The following is a 19,515-nucleotide window of genomic DNA, read 5'->3' as shown; positions in this document are numbered from 1 at the left end:
GATGGAGAAAGAGAGAGGGGCTTGTACACACAGCTCCTGCTCATACTTAAGGGTCCTAAAAATTCACATTTGATGGCCAACCTGTTCCCAGAGTATTGGATAAAAATAAGGAGTGAAAGTTTGTTATTGCTACGTTCCTTTTTAGTAGTGTTTGTGCAGATGAGCTTGCTTAAGAGAGCAAAAGAAGTGGAAGTAGGAGGGAGGGGGAAGAGAGAAAAGAAGAAGAAACTTACCCCCGAGGTAATGGAGAGCGAAATGCATACACCATTGGAGTGAGAAGGGGTGGTGGCAGCAGCGGGTGGCAGGGCAGTCAATGGGGTGGTGTTCATGATGGTAGGGGGCTGGCACTTCAGGGGGTAGCAAGGTTGGACTGGGCCCTGAGCCAAAAGTGAGGTGAGTGCCTCCCCTACTTCTGGCCTAATGTCTTTGCTACAGAAGAGCATGGTGGAAAAACAAAATTCTTGGGTTGGCCATTCTCTCACTCCTCTGCAAATACTATCACACTCCCCATGCACACAGACACTGTCTGTGTCTGTGTGTCTCCCCCTCCCCCCCCCCCCCGGCTCAGAAATATATTTTCCAACATATACCAGTACCTACATCTATGCCTCCTGGGGATGGCTCATCTTTCTTTCTTTCTTTCTTTTTTGGAAGCTGAGATTAGTCCACCTCATCAGTTGTGCCAATGAGTTGGGTGGGGGAGAGTGACGAACAAGCTGTCACCCAGTCAGTAGGCCTCTTCCCTTAAGGGCCCAGGGGTATTTTTCCTCCCCTGCTTCAGTTATAGGACCCTGTGCCCTTCCTTGCACCTGAGGCAACTGCCCCACCCTGCCTCATGGAGGAACCGCCCTGCTGGGCATCCAGTGTTGCCATTCACAAGGAGGATCTCTACTCACCCTGAGTACAGTGTCTGTCTCTGTAGGCAAATGCTGTACTTGTGGACAGTGGGGTGTATGTGTATGTATGCATGTACGTATGCATGCAGGACTATGGACCATGTCAGTGCAGGGCTTGCTGGCATATTCCTGTTGGTGTAACCGTGCACAGCTTACGTGGTTATGTAATGCTTGAAGTGGGCTAAGACTGGGTATTCTGATATCCTCCTCCATGGTGGGCAGGGCCACGGGCAAAGTGCCACGTTAATCTCTTCAGCTCATAGCACCCACTCCAACTCTTGTTCTGGGGCCATGCCCACACAGGTTGCCAACTGATGGGAAGAAAACACCTTGGCCTGTTCCTGCGCACGTGCGTGTGTGTACACATACACGAGTCAGACATGTGGAAATCAGCAAATGAAGCTTTGTATCACAAAGGGATTAACATTGTCACTTTCTAATGTCTGTGCATCAAATTGTGAAAGTCACCACTGCAGCGCCAGCTGAGAAGCTGGCACTGCTAGGAGAAGCCCTGTGCCATGTCCTTGTTGCTGAGCTGTGGGGGCGATTGAATGCTGCCTGAATTCACACTCTACGGAAGGTGCCCAAGCACATGGATGGCATTATATGGTGCAGGGGCGAGCTAGGGGAGAGGGGGCCTGTGTTCACCCCTCTTCCTGGTGGCCCCCCCAAAGTGAGGGAGATAATGAAGAAAATAGGGAGGGGTGGAGCTGGGGCCCCCAATTTCTTTGAATCCATCCATTCGATTCTAGCTCCACCCCTGATATGGTGACAGAGAAAAGGCCAGTCTTGAGCCTTCTCTGTGTGCTGCGGTGAGGGGCACTTCACTTGAGGGGCACTTGATGCTTGCAAAGAGTGGGGCATGGCTGGAAGTCAGGAGGCCACAGCAGCAAGCCATGCATGCTGGCGAAAACTGAATCGACCCCACCAACCGGCAGTTCCGAAGCTGGGATCCAAAGGACGACTTCAGGCATACCCATTGGAATTTACATCCTGCACTATATCTCAGTCACAGCTTGCTTTTGAAACTCCCCTCAGCTTTAAAAATGGTTTGCCACACCATATGGGAACAGGGCTGCCTCAAAGCTGCCTTGGGCATACGGGACTAGTTACATGCATGGTACTTTGGTTTCTGGCCCAGATCCTTTTTGCAGTGCTGCCTGCCCCTTTTCAAACTGATCTCTGGAGAACCAGAATTTTGCACAGTAGTGTGTGTGTGTGTGTGTGTTTTTTTTAAATTAAATGAAAGATTAAACTTAGAAGGTATTTACATAGCTCACCAGCCCAAAACTCTTTGGAAATTCTGATGTGCCCTTGTGGGGTGGGGTGGGATATGTGTTGTCCTAACCTTACATGGCACACTTTGCATCAATAACTGCATTTAGAAGCATGTAATCAAAACATTCAACTAAGTGTTTTTCTTAACATAACCTCAGCACTTGAATGGGAACTTTGTTGATTGAGGCTCCCAGAAACCAGTTTGCAACCTGGTCTTGATATGTTTAAACTAGTAGTTGGCTGCTCAGATCTTGGTTTTTCTTTGTACCACTCACTTCTCCAAAGGTCTGTATGTGGCTCATATACAGCACAGTTAGTTGCTCTGTGTTTTTGGTTTTACGAAATGTCTGACGTTTTGCCAATAATAGAAGGAATGGGGGGGGGATGTCTGTATTGTTGTGACTAGTGCAGAACACTTTATTTGCAGATTGACAAAGCAGGCTGTCTGATTCATGGTGATGTTATTTCCAAATAAACGCACAGTGCCACCCACCAGCTCTTTGCAAGGCAACATCTGTGTCAGTCTCCTTGTGAATATTCTGAGGGTGAAGGAAGGAAGGTGTAGATATCTTCCCTTCCCCAGATGGTATATGTTCCACAGAAAGGGAAATTTATTTATTTATAAAATGTAAGATGCTTTTCCAACTAAAAGAAATGCTCTGGAGAACATATGAGCCACCCAAAACCTATGGTATACGCAGAGGCGTATCTAGGGGAAATAGCGCCTAGGGCAAGCACTGAAATTGCGCCCCCTGTCCAAACATCTGACACCCATCTTTCAGTTAACTTTACCATAATATCAGCTGAAAAATACAAGTCAAGCACGTTAATCTTTTAACATTTCAAAAACTATTTAGCAGTGGACTTAGCCAGACCAAAAAATGCTGGAAAACTACAAATTTCAGTATGTGGGGGCTCATGAAATACCCAAATACTATGTGGAGGTGTACTTGGAAAACTAAACAGAAGTGCCTATCTAATTCTCTACTATGCATTGTAGCATCACCATTACATAAGTTTTAAAAATCAATGGAGAATTTGACTTTTCCCAGATACTCTGAAAATAATTAAAGGATATGCAGAGTAAACTGTGTCACTGCTTGGAATATATTCTAGTCTTTCAGAAAGACAGTTAAAATGAGAGAAAGAGAGCAAGAAACTCCCAGTGGGCCTTAATATTAAGGGTTTCACACTGATTCAAAGACAAACTCCCACCAGGTTACTCTGTCATGGAGCAGGCCAGGGGAAGTGGGCGGCGGGTGTGTGTGGATTAGCTGTGGTCCATAAGAATACCATTTCCCTTACCAGGGCCCCTGTGAGACAGCTGACTTATATTGAGTGCATATTTTTGAGGCTGGGAACTAGGGATAGATTGGGGATTCTGTTGGTGTACCGTCTACCCCGCTGCCCAACTGACTCCCTAACTGAGCTGACGGAGCTGGACGCAGAGTTGGTGTTGGAGTCTCCTAGACTTTTGGTGCTGGGGGACTTCAATATCCACTTTGGGGCTGGCTTGTCTGGTGCGGCTCAGGAATTCATAGCGGCCATGACAACTATGGGCCTATCCCAATTAGTTGCTGAACCAACTCATGTTGCTGGCCATGCACTCTATTTGGTCTTTTGTTCGGATCAGGGGGGTGTTCCATGAGTGGCGGATCTAGTGGTTTCCCCAATGTCATGGACAGACCACTACCTGGTTAAGGTTGGTCTCACAGCCACAATCCACCCCTGCAGGGGTGGTGGACCTATTAGGATGGTCCATCCAAAAAGGCTGCTGGACCCAGTGGGATTTCAAAAGGCCTTGGAGGATTTTGACGTTGGTGCGGCTGGTGATTCTGTCGATGCCCTGGTAGGAACCTGGAACAGGGAACTCAACAGGGCAGTAGACACGATTGCTCCTAAGCGTCCCTTCTGACCTGCTGCAAAAATGGCCCCTTGGTATACTGAGGAGCTGCGGGGGCTGAAGCAGTTGGGTAGGCGACTAGAGCACAAGTGGAGGAGAACTCAGTTTGAATCTGACAGGATTCAGCATGTGACCCATTTGAAGGCTTATGCGGTGGCAGTGTGCGCAGTGAAAAAGAGATTCTGATCTGCGCACATTGCGGCTGCTGGTTCACGCTCGGCGGAGCTATCCCGGGTTGTGAGGAATTTGGTTTCTGTTCCTTCTACTTCCAATCAGTCCCCGGAGTTGCTCTGCTGTGATGCCTTTAATGGGTTCTTTGCAAATAAGATCTCCTGTATCCGGGCTGACTTGGACTCCACTATTTCTGCAAGGTCTATGGAGGAGGTGTCCAGCAATCCCTCTTGCAGTATTAGATTGGATCAGTTTCTATCTGTGACTCTTGAGGATGTGGACAAGCTGCTTGGGGAGGTGCGGCCTACCACCTGTTCTCTGGATCCTTGCCCAACTTGGCTGCTTCTATCTAGCAGGGAGATTGTTGGAGGTGGCCTAGTTAATATCATAAAAGCATTGCTGAGGGAGGGTAGGGTGCCCCCCCTGCCTGAAGGAGGCAATGGTTAGACCACTCTTAAAGAAGCCTTCTCTGGACCCCTTAGCGATGGACAGCTACAGGCCAATCTCTAATCTCCCTTGGTTGGGCAAGGTGAGGCCTCAGAAGGGCGATGGCAACATTATCACAGCACTGCAAGAGTGAACAACTTGAAATAAACTAACAAAAAAACAAGGTCATGGCCTTCGCTAGAAGACTGAAGACCTACCATTGGAATATTGATGGACACAAAATTGAGCAGGTCACCTGCTTTACGTACCTGAGGGTGGTCCCTCAAGAAGGGCCCATTGTGATCACGTTGCCCTAGCGGCACAGAGGAGCTCCACTGCCATCTTGAGGTTCCTTCATTCTAGAGGCGGCCATTACGTACCTGCAGCGCTCAAACTATATGAAGCCAAGTCGCTGGCACAATTATTATATGACGCCCACCCAGGATCTCCATCCAATCTTGCTATACTGGTGTTCAATCTAAATTCTTGAGAGGGACCTTACAAGTGCCTTGCTGTATCTCCAATGCCACCCTAATGCTGGAAACTGGCATGATAAAAATGGGGGCTAAGGTTTGGATGACAGTTCTCAAGCATTGGCTCAAACTAACCTTTTGTCCATGGGGCCTGGCCACGCTAACCCTGTAGGACAACTTTCAATCTTCATGGAAAGTTGTGCATCTGGGCTTCTCTCTGTCCCTTCTGCTTGCTATGAGCTGGGACAAGGTGAAAATGGCCATCAAACAGAAGATTCTGGACACGGAACGCCAGGCAGATTTAAGGAAGGCACCAGGCTTTCTGGCCCCGGATAGTCGTAGATTTACCATCTCCCTCTTTGCATATCTATCATAATTGGAAATATCAAGCCATAGAAGGGTGTTAACCCTTGCCCGGTTTCATGCCCTTCCCTCCGCCTTTCTGGAAGGCAAATACAAGAAGATTCCACCCATGGAAAGGCTTTGTCCTTGTGACTCTGGGGAGGTGGAAACCATAGAGCATGTGCTCCTCTCGTGTCCCTTTTATAAAGCCAGCCATGACAAGCTCATATCTCCCCTACTTCTCAAATATCCTGGTCGCTCTAGTCAAGTCTACACCAAGATGCTGCTCTCCGATGACAATCGGACTTTCACGTACAATGTTGCCAGGTTCTGCGGGGCAGCGTGCAAGATCCTCTGGGTCTTGAGCGCCAGTTAAGATCCCTTGCAGCAGACTTTTAACTACTGATTATTTTACTTGATTGTATAATTTTAATTTCCTCCTCTACTTCACATGATAGCTTTTATATGTTATCTTAACCATTCTAATCTATATATTTTTAGATGCCCTACTTCTAAAGATAGTTGTATCGTTACTCCTGTTTTACCTTTACTCTATTCATCTCCCTACAGCTTCTAGGCTTAGCCTGTTGTATCTTATTTTTTTAATTACCCCACAGTTTTTAGAGTTGTATTTCACTAATCATAATCATAATATAATCATAACTATAATAATCATAATTATAATTATTACTTTATAGGCTAATTATAGCCATGGATTCACAGCATTTTAGGTGTATCTCTCTGGTTTATAATAATTTTAATGAGTTTTATTATGTCCTACTTTTAAAGCTAGTTGTATACTTACTCCTGTTCTATCTCTACTGTATTAACCTCTCTACAGCTTCTAGGCTTTGCCTGCGGTATCTTATTTTACTAATTACCCCACAGCTTTTAGAGTTGTATTTTGTCAATCATAATCATAATATAATCATAACCATAATAATCATAATTATAGTTATTATTTTATAGGCTAATTATAGCCATGAATTCACAGCATTTTAGGTGTATCTATCTGGTTTATAATAATTTTAATGAGTTTTATTTCATTGTATCTGTACTATATCCTGTGCTGGTCTTAATAAAGATGATTGATTGACTGATTGATTGATTGTCTGGTGTTCTTATGAAGTAGTAGTAGCTTGCCTAAGGCCACCTAATGAGTTTGTAGTAGAGACAAGAGTGAAAGTAACAATTTCCAGATTCATACCTCAGTCTCCCAGTCACTGCATGACACCAGGAGCTCTCATTTTACAGTGCACTGCTGGTTTGGCAGCCATGTAGATTGTTAGCCATGTATATTAAATGTAATGACAGGCATCATATTTAAAGAGAAATCACAGCAGATTCTTTGCCCACAGTGTGAGCCAGGCATTGCAGTTTGCATGGCAGCTCCATATACAGTCAGGTTGCACACTGACCATAAGTCTTGCCCTTCTCTGCATCATTTAGGTAGACTGCCTCTGTGTCTCCCCCCCCCCCAGTTTGACCTATGAGGTGTCCCTTGAAATGGATTGTTAACAAATGGAACCAATTGCAGTGGGGGATTATGGGAGTTGTAGTCCAATTACAGATAGAGAGCCTCAGGTTGGCCACCCCTGGACTAGTCGGGATGTTACACTAAAGTGCAAGGTCAGATTATGTTCAGACACTCTGCTCCTGACTACCAGGTGATGGATATTTACTCCCATTGTCCTCTGCTTGCTCTTGGCATGCCATATGGTTGACTTCTTCATGACATATGGCTGGCTGCTTCAGCTGGTCAGCAGAATGCTGTGTTAGGTGGGTTTTTGCTGTGAGTGCAGACAAAGCATCAAATGTGGTCATGAGTGCAGTATTCAGCTCAGGGGCAGAGCTATCAGTGTTCCAGGCTGTCCATGGAACCCGGGCCCATCCACCCCTCAGGATCCTTTTGACCACTCTTCCCTCTAAGGCGTGCACATGTGTGCACACTCACAAGTTTTTGGATGTCCGCTCAGTTCATTTTCGATCCCGCTCAGGTTGAATCAGGAAGGCTCCATTCTGAATGCAGGTGTGCATACTGCTGCCCAGAACAAAACGCATTCCACACAGAGATGGAAAAAAATTAGAGGAACCACTGCTTCTGACCCTCAGGAGCATGCCCCTTAGGGTTGCCATGTCCACTGGAATTTAGGGTAGCCCCAGATTTTGGCTCCTCCACCAGGCCACTTAATTCCACCCAGATTTACATGGATATCAAATGAGCTGCCCAGATTGCCTGGATTTTACTCTGGATTCAATCACATGGGAAGGCAGAGAAGGAGGGGAAAGTATACAAATTGTCAAATAAATAAAATGCAAATTAGTTTGCATAACATGAAGATTAGGCCACCCGGATTTGGGAAGCTTGAATATGGCTACCCTAATGCTCCTTCTCCTCTTGCTTGCCACAGTTGACTGACGACTGTTGCTGCTATTCCTGCTCCTTCATGCTCAAATCCGCCTGCCTCCACATGGGCCCACCCGACTCCTCTGCGGCTCTTGCACATGGAAGCAGGGAGTGCTTGTAAACAGTGCATACATGCATGTGTGGGCAGAGGAAGATGAGGAGAGAGAAAGAGGATCCATGCAGGCAGGGAGAGGAGGGGCGGCAGTGGGCAGCAGAGGGTGAGTGGGACCCCCACTGTCGTGGGTGGGTTGGAGCTCTGTGTCTTGGGGGAAGAACATAGACCTCCCACATGCTGGGTAGGCCAGTGATTCAGCTTCCTGAGAAGTCTAGCTTTCAGTTACTTGTGTGCCCAGGGGCGTATCTATAATAGGGCAAGGGGAGACAGTTGCCTGGGGCCCCCTGCCTTGCCCCTCCCAGAGGCAAGTCACATGACTGACTCCCCCAGCCGCACAGACTTCCTTCAGTTGTATTCATCCTCCGAAATTGATGTGAGTGTTAAGACCTGGAGCCACCAGAACAGCATGTCTTTCTCTAGTACCATTAAATGACTTGCATCATCCACAATTTACAAAACCTTGAAAACAAAATTAGGATTATGTTATATTGTGGCACATATAGGTATAGGTATAGATATAAAAAATTTACTATGCTTTTTGTTACCACTATTCAGCCTCATTTACGATTTCTTTACTTCATGAGCTGAGCTTCAGTGGGGGGGGGCCCATTTTAAAATCTTGTCTCTGGCCCCACTCCAACCTTGCTACGCCCCTGTGTTTGCCTCTTTACTTTTAGAAGCATATGGTTTCAGATATGTGCTTGAAAGCATGGGGGCAGTTCTTGCTGAAAACTCAGAAGCCAGAGGCGTGTTTGGAGGCAGGGCGCCCATGATCTTGCCCGCGCACAAGAAGCACAACCAGAATAAATTATGCAGAGCATTAAAGTTGCACTAAATTCATTAAGAGTAAAGTTTTAATAATGGGCAAAATAAGGGTTGATTTGTATAAAATAGTGGTCGCTTTTCTTGGCACTGAAGCTGGCTGTAGATTTTTTTTTTTTTAAGCAGGCTCACACAATCCTGACCCTCACAGCAATTCTTTGGCACTTCTGTCTACCACTACCTTCCTCTGGCAGGTTCTTGTCGTTCTCCGTTTTTCAGATGGAATGTCCCATTTTCCTGATAACTGAGCAACGAGGCACTTTTTAAAGAGGTGGTTCTCATATATTTAACAGGGGAAGAGCAACTGTTCCTATCCCGCCCCAGCACAGCATCCCCCCCAGTGGCTACTGCTGCTGCCTACCTTTATGGTTCTTTTTAGATAGTGAGCCTTTTGGGGACAAGGAGTTCTCTTATTTCTTTTTATATGTAAACTGCTTTGAGAACTATTTTGTTGAAAAGTGGCATATAAATATTTGTTGTAGTAATAATAATTTCTGAATGTATATGTATATTTGTCCCTCTGTCCCTTCACTCCCAAATGGCCTGCCTTGCATTTGGGTATGAAAAATCAAATGCACAAGTATGGAATGGGGAAGACCTTTCTTGGCAGTGGAATATGTGAAAGGGACCTAAGTGTCCTAGTGGACAAGCTAAACGTCAGCCACCAGTGATGCAGCTGGTAAAAAACCCCTAATGCAATCACAAGAAGTCATTGTTCCAATTTACTCTGCGCTGATCAGACTTCACTTCTGTGGTGTAGGGAGGCCAGGGGTGGCCCTGGTTCAGCCCACTGCTAGAGCCCCCACCATCCCAGCCAGGCCCCCTGCATCTGACATCAGATGCAGGGGGCGTGGTTTCACAGCATGGCCAGGAGCAGCTCTCCCTGGTTTAAAAGGCAGGGAGATGTGTTCCTGGCCAGGCTGGGAAGCTGGCGCTGGCTAAGCTTCTGAGAAACGGAGCTGACATCAGACGTAGGGGGCATGGTGGGGCACCAGGCGCGCCCCCCCCCCCCCCCGAGCTCATCAGACTGGCTTTTGGAACTCCCTCGCACAATGGTGGTGCCTGCTGCCCCTGCCTTACTTGGAATACTGTGTCTAGTATTGGCCCCCCATATTTTAAGGGAGATGTGGATAAACTGGAATGGGTTCAGAAAAGGACAACAAAGATGGGTAAGGGGTCTGAAAACCAAGTCCTATGAGGAACAGTGGAAGGAGCATATATTTATGGGTATATTTAGCCTGGAGAAGAGAAAACTAAGGGAGGATATGATTGCTGACTTCAGATATCTGAACGGCTGTCACATAGAAGAAGGAACAGATTTGTTCTTTGTTGCTCCAGAGAGTAAGACTAGAAGTAGTGGGTTGAAATTACAAGGAAGCAGAAGGAGGCTAGACATCAGGAAGAATTTCCTGACTGTAAGATCTGTTTGACAATGAAATAGGTTGTTTCATCCAGTGGTGGGCTAGGTTTTGATGAAGCAAACTGTTTCACTGTCAAACAGATCTTACAGTCAGGAAATTCTTCCTGATGTCTAGCCTCCTTCTGCTTCCTTGTAATTTCAACCCACTACTTCTAGTTTTCAAACAGAGACTGGACAACCATGAGCAGAGGGTTGGACGATCCAAGGTCCCTTCCAACGCTATGATTCCATGTCATCTGCTGCCTTTAGCAGTTTGCCCTATTAAGCTGAAAGGCATCTGAGGTTGCATCGCTTGGAGATGACAGCATTTCCAGTAGTGACAGAAGTGTGTGAGAAAGGAAGGTTTGGGTGGAAAGATAAAGAGTTGTGTCTTCATTATAAAGATAATTAATCTTTTAATGAAAGATAATTCCATAAAGGAGACATTTGAGGGCAAAGAGAACTGCTGTCTCTATGGTTCTAAGGCCAGCCACGCAAAGATGGCATATGCCTGCTTAGAAAGTCGCCCACAGTGCAGTAGGCAGCCGAAGCAAACGTGAAGAAGACATCAAACATGCCCCCCCCACATGACCATCTGTTGAGCCAGCACTGCTGTTTCCACAAATAGACTTAGCCTGGGAGGGAACATTTTAACTCTTCATTCCCAAGAATAGTTATGACTTAAGTTATTTCAGGCTGCCTTCAGGCTGCCTTCTGTTTCTGATCATACCATTTAGCTCTTTTAATTTGCAACATGCCCTGCAGATGTTACTGTGATTATTTTATCTTTGCAACAACCCCATTGGAGAAGTCATGGCTCTCCCCGCATCCCCCCTGCTATGCAACTGGGGGAGCCAAGCCTGAGTGAATGGCTTAAGGCCGGCCAATACGGTGTCCGCTGCCCAGATATGCAGAAAACCAAGCTCTGTCTCTCACCCATTTCACTGCCATACTGGGTTGATCTGCGGGGATGGTGTAGGCTCAACCTGCTTGCCACAGCACTATGGACAGCCCTAGAGAGCAACTTTTCTGGCACCTGTGAGTGAGTCCAGCACAGTAGCACTAGACAGTGCTATGCCTAGTGCAACAGCACTCCTCTTTGGAGTTGGCACAAGTCCCAAGTGGGAGCAAAATAGTACTAGTGATAGTGCTCTAGTCCGGTGTTTCTCAACCACTGGTCTGCGGACTGGTGCCCAGTCTGTGAGATGTTGAGTGCCGGTCTGTGCTGGGCCATGAGGAATTAACACCCAACCAAACACAATTTCAAGCTGGGGGGGGGCACTGGAAGCTCTCTGGAGCTCATTTCTAGGCAGGCAGCCCTTGCTGCTGGGATGACGCTCATTTCGCTTCCTCGAAATGAACGTCATCATCCCAGCAGCGAGGGCTGCCTGCTTAGAAATGCGCTCTGGGGAGCTCGCCCAGGCTCCATGCCATGGATCCTAGGCCCCACCCTCTTTGCTTGTGATGTCACGCACATTCATGTTCACATTCATTTCGAGGAAGTGAAATGAGCGTTATCCCAGCAGTGAGGGCTGCCTGCCTAGAAATGAGCTCCAGAGAGCTCCTGGCGGCAATGGTCCTCCAATGGCTTGAAATTGTTTTGGGGGGTGCTTGGGGGAGGGAGTGGAGAGCAACCCCTTTACTATCTGCTGGTCCAGGAAACTGCACACAGAGAATTTCCATGACTCCAAAAACATTGAGAAACACTGCATCCAGTCCTGGGATCTGGCCAGCTCAGAACAGGAGCAGCGTTTACATTAGCTGTCTTGAAAGCTCACAGGGCTCTTTTGGACTTTGAATCCCCTCTCTCCCTTTTAATTTGCAAATGTACATAATTCCACATACCTAGGGAGTCCTCCAAGTATGCAGGAATCACTGCATTATATCTGGGGAGCCCATTTCACTTTTCAACTGATAGGCACTCAACCCCCTGAGTTCTGTTAGAGGGGATGATTATTACGATTGAGGATACAGAGTTCCATTTAGCTCTTGAGGCTAATAGACAGTGGCAGACCTTTTCTCTCTGACTGTCTGATCATTTCTAAAAGCTACTCAGACCCGTTGCTAGTGGCCAAGGTAGTATTCCTATTCTGCCTCTGTACCTTTCATAGCTGCACTGCAGGCAGACGTCTGACAGGCGAAGCTGTTCCTATCATCAAGATACACCAATAGGGAAAGTTTCATCCTGACTACTGTATAAAGGGAGAACGGTGACAAGTCTGTTTCTTCCTTATCCGCAGAATTATAAACAGATTGGGGTGCAGGGGAAGCATCATACCGTATTCACTCAAATAGGAGGTGACTCTTGAATGTAAGGTGATGCCTTAAAAGATAGAGGTTATACCTGTATTTATCCAAAAAAAGAGGACTCTTAATCTACTATGACACCTCCCCCCCTCCAATATTTAAGAGGCAAGTATTAGGGGGAAAAACTGTTGGAGATGGAGTTCCAGTGCATCGACCTTTTGCACCAACTGTCCTAATGACCACTAGGGGCATTGGGAGTAGAGGTACCTAGTGAAGGTCTCCTTAACTGTCCCTGCTTGCCTCTATGCTATGACCTCTAGCTCGACTCCTCGGGGACTTCCTGTAGTGAATTCGTTCTCTTCCTTTCTTCCTAGAGAGAAGATAGAAACATCTCTCCCTCTGCCTATTCATTATGCAGCCAACAGATAGAATAGGTCTTTCCTATTTCAAATGTGCTTCACCAATAAATTAACTTAGTATTTAGATTGTACAACAATCTCCATGAGTGTTCTTTAAATAGCGGCAACAATAAAAACTCTGCACTCTACTCTGTAATGGGAGTGGGTAGTTTCTTTTGTTGGCACTTTGCTAAATAATCCCAAGCCCCAACAAAAACCTAATCTTAGATTTGGGTAAATATGGTATTAGTTCCCAGTGTTCTTTCCTCCAAAACAAATGTACAGCCCTAATGGATGCATATTTACTCAGTAGTAAGTACCACTAATTGCATGGGACTTACTCCCAAGTCACTGTTCAGAAAATGGCAGCCTGATTCTGCAAAGGTTGCCTTGAAGTTGAGGCTGCTCAGAGAAGATACAGTGGGTAGGAGCCCTGCTCATCCAATAATGTTGGTTAGGGTTGCCACTTTTTGCTCCTGGCTCTGATCCTGTGCCTTTAACAACAGTATGACCCAAAGAAATTTAGTCAGTGAAGTTCTCCTGGGCAGTTTTTCTTTAATCGTAGGATTAAAGGTAAAGTGTGCCATCAAGTTGATTTCGACTCCTGGCGCCCACAGAGCCCTGTGGTTTTCTTTGGTAGAATACAGGAGGCGGGGCATAACTATAATTGGGCAAGGGGAGACAGTTGTCTGGGGGCCCACTGCCTTAGGCCCCCCTAGAGGCAAGTCACATGACTGACTCCCCAGCTGCACAGCCGCCTGGGCTTCCTTCAGTTGTATTCATCCTCCAAAATTGATGTGAGCTACCTGGAGCTCCCAGAACAGCATGTCTTTCTCTAGTACCATTAAATGACTTGCATCGCCCACAATTTACAAAACCTTTTAAAACATAATTTAGGATGATGTTCTATTGTGGCACATAGGAGAGGTGTGTGTGTGTGTGTGTGTGTGTTTAAATATATAGAAATAATTTTTTACTATGCTTTTTGTTACCACTATCCAGCTTCATTTAAGATTTCTTTACTTCATGAGCTGAGCTTCAGTGAGGGGGGGCCTCTGGGCCCACTCCAACCTTGCTACGCCCCTGATAGGAGGGGTTTATCATTGCCTCCTCCTGCTCAGTATGAGATGATGCCTTTCAGCATCTTCCTAGATCCTATATCGCTGCTGCCTGATATAGTACCAACAGGGATTCGAACCGGCAACCTTCTGCTGCTTAGTCAAGCATTTCCCTGCTGCACCACTTAAGGTGATACCATAGGATTAAGAGGGGTGAAACACTGCACATTACCGGGCATATCAGATATTTCAAATTTGCTCAAATGCAAAATTTGAATTTTTTACCCTGGACATAAATTGGGCTAAGCTCCAGTGCACAATGAAAAACCCAGATCGTGAATGGAGTGCTCCCCAATAGCTTTCAGGGACTTGGACGTAAATCTGGATGATATGTGCATGCACACCTGCCCTTCCGAAGTCAAATCGCTGTCTGGCAGGGCTCGTGGCATGGAGATAAAGCCATGGGGGGAAATGTCCCCAGTTTAATGTCAGCAAGCATGTCAGACTGTTGATAAAGGCACAAGAACAGGGCCAGTAAAATAAAAATAGGCAACTCTATTCTTGCTTCTTCCCACCCCCTGCACAGCTTTGTGGGTGGTGGTGGAATTAATCTGATCACTCTGCTCTCTCTCTCTCCTCTCACACACCACCCATGTGCAGAGCGATGTTTATGCAGCCTGATGGACTGTATCAAACTGAGAAGCTTGAGCAGGGGCAGAACTAGCTGGAGCAGGGAATTTAGTGTGGGTGTCTAGTCTGATCTTTTTCAATTATCTGGAAGAACGAGCATGCCTAATTGAGGTCTAATTACATTCCTCCTGCTACATCAGCTGTCTCTTCCCATTAGGCCTGCAATTTGGGGCTTGGGAAGGCAGGAATGCAAAATAAAAGAACCTGACTAGAGGGAGTGTAGTTGCCACAACCATGCTGGCCAGAGCTGAGCTGCCAGGCTGAGAGCCATTAAAAGCTGTATACAAAGCAGGATTTCATCAGATGTGCTTTTCCTGGCCTAATGCAGAACTTTAGGGAGAACTCACTCTTGGCAGACATTCTCCCCTCTGGACAGTTCTGAGGGGAACTTCATACATATTTTTAAAACTCTTACATGAAAGGGTTGCAATCTCTTTTACAGATGGAGGCTCTGTGCCATTAACAGCTATGTATAGCCAGGTAGAAAATCAACTGGTAAAACATATCTTGCTCTATCTCCATGCCAGGCAAAGTATTCTCTATTCATTCCTGTCTCTTTGGCAGCTATTAAAAGGCACAGACAGACCCTCTCTGTGACCGTTTTGAATTGTCCAATTTTGTAAAGTTGAGATTTCAGAAATTATTTGGCAGGATATATATAATCCTTCAGACCACCCAGAAGTATATATTTAATAGGTATTCGGTCAACTTTTCCACCAGCATGCAAAGGCAGAAAGGGCTCCTGTGCATTTAAGGGATGTGTAGAAGAGGGTTTTTTGGCAAGTGAAGCTCATCATCATATGGGGGGAGAGGGGCATTGAAATCCTTCTAGATAACTATTAAAGATGCAGGAGCCCTGTCCTCATTTGCACTTAATCACCTATTTCTCACTTGGTCCGTGGATTTATAGATCTTGCTAAATTACACCCACATGTGAAAATATAAATATATATCTTTGGCTACAGCTATAAATAAAGGTGGATCAACTCTTCATAGTCATTGCACTATGCAATGAGAGGAGAGGAGAGCTGGTCTTGTGGTAGCAAGCATGACTTGTCCCCATAGCTAAGCAGGGTCTGCCCTGGTTGCATATGAATGGGAGACTAGAAGTGTGAGCACTGCAAGATATTCCCTTCAGGGGATGAAGCCGCTCTGGGAAGAGCAGAAGGTTTCAAGTTCCCTCCCTGGCAGCATCTCCAAGATAGGGCTGAGAGAAATTCCTGCCTGCAACCTTGGAGAAGCCGCTGCCAGTCTGTGAAGACAATACTGAGCTAGATAGACCAATGGTCTGTCTCAGTATATGGCAGTTTCCTATGTTCCTATGAAACAGCAGAGTCAAATTCTAACTGATGGAACAGAGGTTAAAGGGCATACTTGTTTATTTTTTTGAAGTGATTTTGATTCTGGTGCTCATTTATCATTTATTAAAAATATTGAAATAAATATTTTCCTACTGAAGTTCCTACTGAATTTCAGTACTTTCCTACCGAAATTTCCAACATGACAATTAAAGCGAATCAAACAGTAAAACACTCAGCTGCTCATGTACAATTAAAGAATTTAAACAGCAGCAGCAACAAGAAGCAGTGCAGTCATCTCTTACCAACTGCGCATTGTGGCAGGTCTCACCAACCACGGTTGGTGAGACCACGGTTTGATGAGATTTGGGGGCAATTTGGGATGGGGTTTTTTGTTGTTTTTGTTTTGCAATTTCTAAGGATCAGGGGGTGATTTCTGGGGGCCAGGGGGTGATTTTTAAAATTTTTAACTGTATTTTTTTGTCTTTTCCCAACCACGATTCCCGTAACCCCTTGTTTCTAATGTATTTCTATTCTTCTCCAACCTCGAGGTTTTCCCGGAATGGAACCCTTCTGGCTGGCAAGGATGACTGTATAAGAAAAGGCCAATAAAAGCTGCCACTACCAATCAGCCTTGGAGAATAAGAAGGTCTCTCTCTAAGATTCCTGTGTTCTGTCCAGGAGTTAGAATTCTTCTATCCCTGTTTTTCTCTTGGTCTTATAATATCTCATTGTGACTGAACTTCATAGAGGCTTTGTCTGGGAGAGGAGGGGACTTGGAGAAAAGAGGACCATCCTTCGTAATTTGTAGTCTAGCATGTTTGCCATTGGAAATAAATTCTGCTGCTATCACCTTCACCAGGATGAAGGCACACATACTCCTGAATTCTGCTAGGGTGAATGAAACAAATTTGCACATCATTGCTGATGTGTCAATAATCTGCTGCTTCTTGTACACCAGGGAAGGACAAAAGTTTATTTATTTTTATTTTATTTATTTTTTACATTTTATATCCTGCTCTTCCTCCAAGGAGCCCAGAGCAGTGTACTACATACTTAAGTTTCTTGTCACAACAACCCTGTGAAATAGGTTAGGCTGAGAGAGAAATGACTGGCCCAGAGTCACCCAGCAAGTTTCATGGCTGAATGGGGATGTGAACGCGGGTCTCCCCGGTCCTAGTCCAGCACTCTAACCACTACACCACGCTGGCTCTAAGTTTAGTGTGTGACACTCCCTGACTGCTAGAAATCAAACTCAGGTCCAATTCCGGCTTTTGAGATTGTACCAGCTGAAGTCCAAGCATCAAGCTTCTCTTTGCTGGCTTAAGAACCCCTGCCAACTGAGCAAAAAGACACCTTTAAAGTGGTGATTCTCTTATATTTAGCACAGCATCCCTCCAGTGGCTGTTGCTGGTGTCTACCTTTTGCTTCTTTTTATATTGTGAGCCCTTTGGGGACAGGGGACCGTCTCATTTATGTATTATTTATTTTTCTGTGTAAACTGCTTTGAGAACTTTGGTTGAAGAGCAGTATATAAATATTCATTATCGTAGTAGTAGAAACTTATTGTGTTTATGTGGAATCAGAAATCAGAATAAATCTCACATCCAAAGGAGAGGCATCAGATCTTTGCTGTGGGTATTTTTAGGAAAGCTCTAAAAGTGTTTTTATCCCAACAGACCACTTTCTGGGCTGCTGCTGCTGCTGCTGAAATGTGTTTGATTTTTGTCTCCTGTGGTTGTGATAATTGTGTTTTATGGATCTTTGGGTTGACTTTTTTATTTTCAAACATTGTCTTTTTCTTCTGTGCTAAGTTACTTTGAGGACTTCTGGTTGAAAAGAAAGGCAGGGCTAATATTTAAACTTAGAATCAATCGATAACCCACCAGTCTGTAAAATGGAGATCATAGCAATACTTGTCTTACTGTATAGCAAGAGTTCTCAAGCTTGGTTCCCCAGATGTTACTGGATTACAACTCCCATCATCTCCAGCCACATGGAAGTTGTAGCCCAAGAACATCTGATGAACCATGCTTGGGAGACCTTGTCTTACAGGGTTCTTGTAATTTCTGGGGATGCGGATGGAACTCAGGGCTAGGGCCCCTGTTCTGCATGCAGAAACTCCTGGATTTAATCCCTGGAGGTTATTCACACATGGCTTCATCTGAAGAGCTAATCTGCTTCACAGCAGATTTGCAAGATGTTTAATTTGGGGGATTAAATGGACAGTCCACATAGGGTTGGCTCCTCTCCGCAATCCCTGGCAGATCTTTTTCCTGTGCATTCCCACCGGCTTGCTCTGGGTTTTTCCTGCAATCAATCACAAATCACATCAGAGAGGATGCAGCAGAGGGAGACCATTTTTGTTGTTAGACAGCTAAGAACAGAAGACCGGCATGATGAGTTGCCAAGCAGGCGGATCAAACAGAAGAATGCTTAACCCGAGCCTGCCAAATCTGAACCAAATCTTTGCTGATTTTTATAATGAACTTGCCTTTGTGAGTGAATGCCTTCATCACCTCATGTTCCCCCCACCCCACCCCAGACCATCTAAGAGGCAGGGAAGTTCAAAGTAGAAATCATTGCTTTCTCTATCATGAAGAAAAATGCAGGCGAATCAGCTCAGACAAAAAGGTCTCAGGTTACATCAAACTGCAATCTTCATTCTGCGTATCTAAAGCCTATGTCAAGACCCACATTTTGTAGTTTGTGCTTGTGCTTAACTCAGGAATTTCTCCCTCCCCCTCCCCTTCTGGTCTCCCTCCACAGAATTTGACCAATCTGCTAAAACCCTGCCCCCACCCCCTGTGCTCACAATTGCAAATACTCAGAGCAGACCATACCATACACAACTGCCACTCCCCTTCACTGAGTTTTGAAAAACTTTGAATTACTGCCAATGTCCACTACACACATAAAGGGAGAAGAGGCGAGGCATAACAGAAGCCTCAGAGTTGGGTTTTTTTTTTTTTAAAGCTGCTGGAAATAGAGGATTTTTTAAAAGCTGGATATAATTTGGGGTAAGCCAGAATGCGCAGGCTTGATTCGGGGAAAAACAGAGTTATGTCTGTAGGGGTCCCTGATAGCCCACAGGGACTTCAGGGTAAATGCAGCTAATATGTGCACTGGCACACTCCATTCTGGAGGAGATTCAAAGTAAAAGCCATGTGCATAAAGCCTTCAGGCAGCATATTCAAGCAGAAGGCCTGAGAAAGAGCTTTCCATGCCTGAAACCGTGGAAGTTTTTCACATGGGGCTTTTACAGCCCTTTAACTCACATGTTCTCCGGAATGGAGGGGTGTGTGTTCACATATCGGCCAGATTTACCCTGAACTCCCTGCGAGTTATTGGGGAATAGTTCACACACAATTCAGGTTTTTCCACTGCACGTTAGAATGTAGCCCGATTTGTTTCTGGGGTAAAAAAAGATCCACTATTTGTGTTGGGTTTTTGGGAGAACTTCAAGTTCGCAGTAAAGCCTCCCAATAAACTCGTGGTAAAGCCTGCTGTGTTTAAAAGTCCCTGGAGAGAAACCCTGTCAGAAAAGACAATATTGACCTACTGTAGATGGACTAAGTGTCTGACTCAGGCA

The sequence above is a fragment of the Hemicordylus capensis genome, chromosome 6, assembly GCF_027244095.1.
Source record: "Hemicordylus capensis ecotype Gifberg chromosome 6, rHemCap1.1.pri, whole genome shotgun sequence".
In the NCBI taxonomy this organism is placed as follows: Eukaryota; Metazoa; Chordata; class Lepidosauria; order Squamata; family Cordylidae; genus Hemicordylus; species Hemicordylus capensis.
This window is presented reverse-complemented; position numbering follows the sequence as displayed.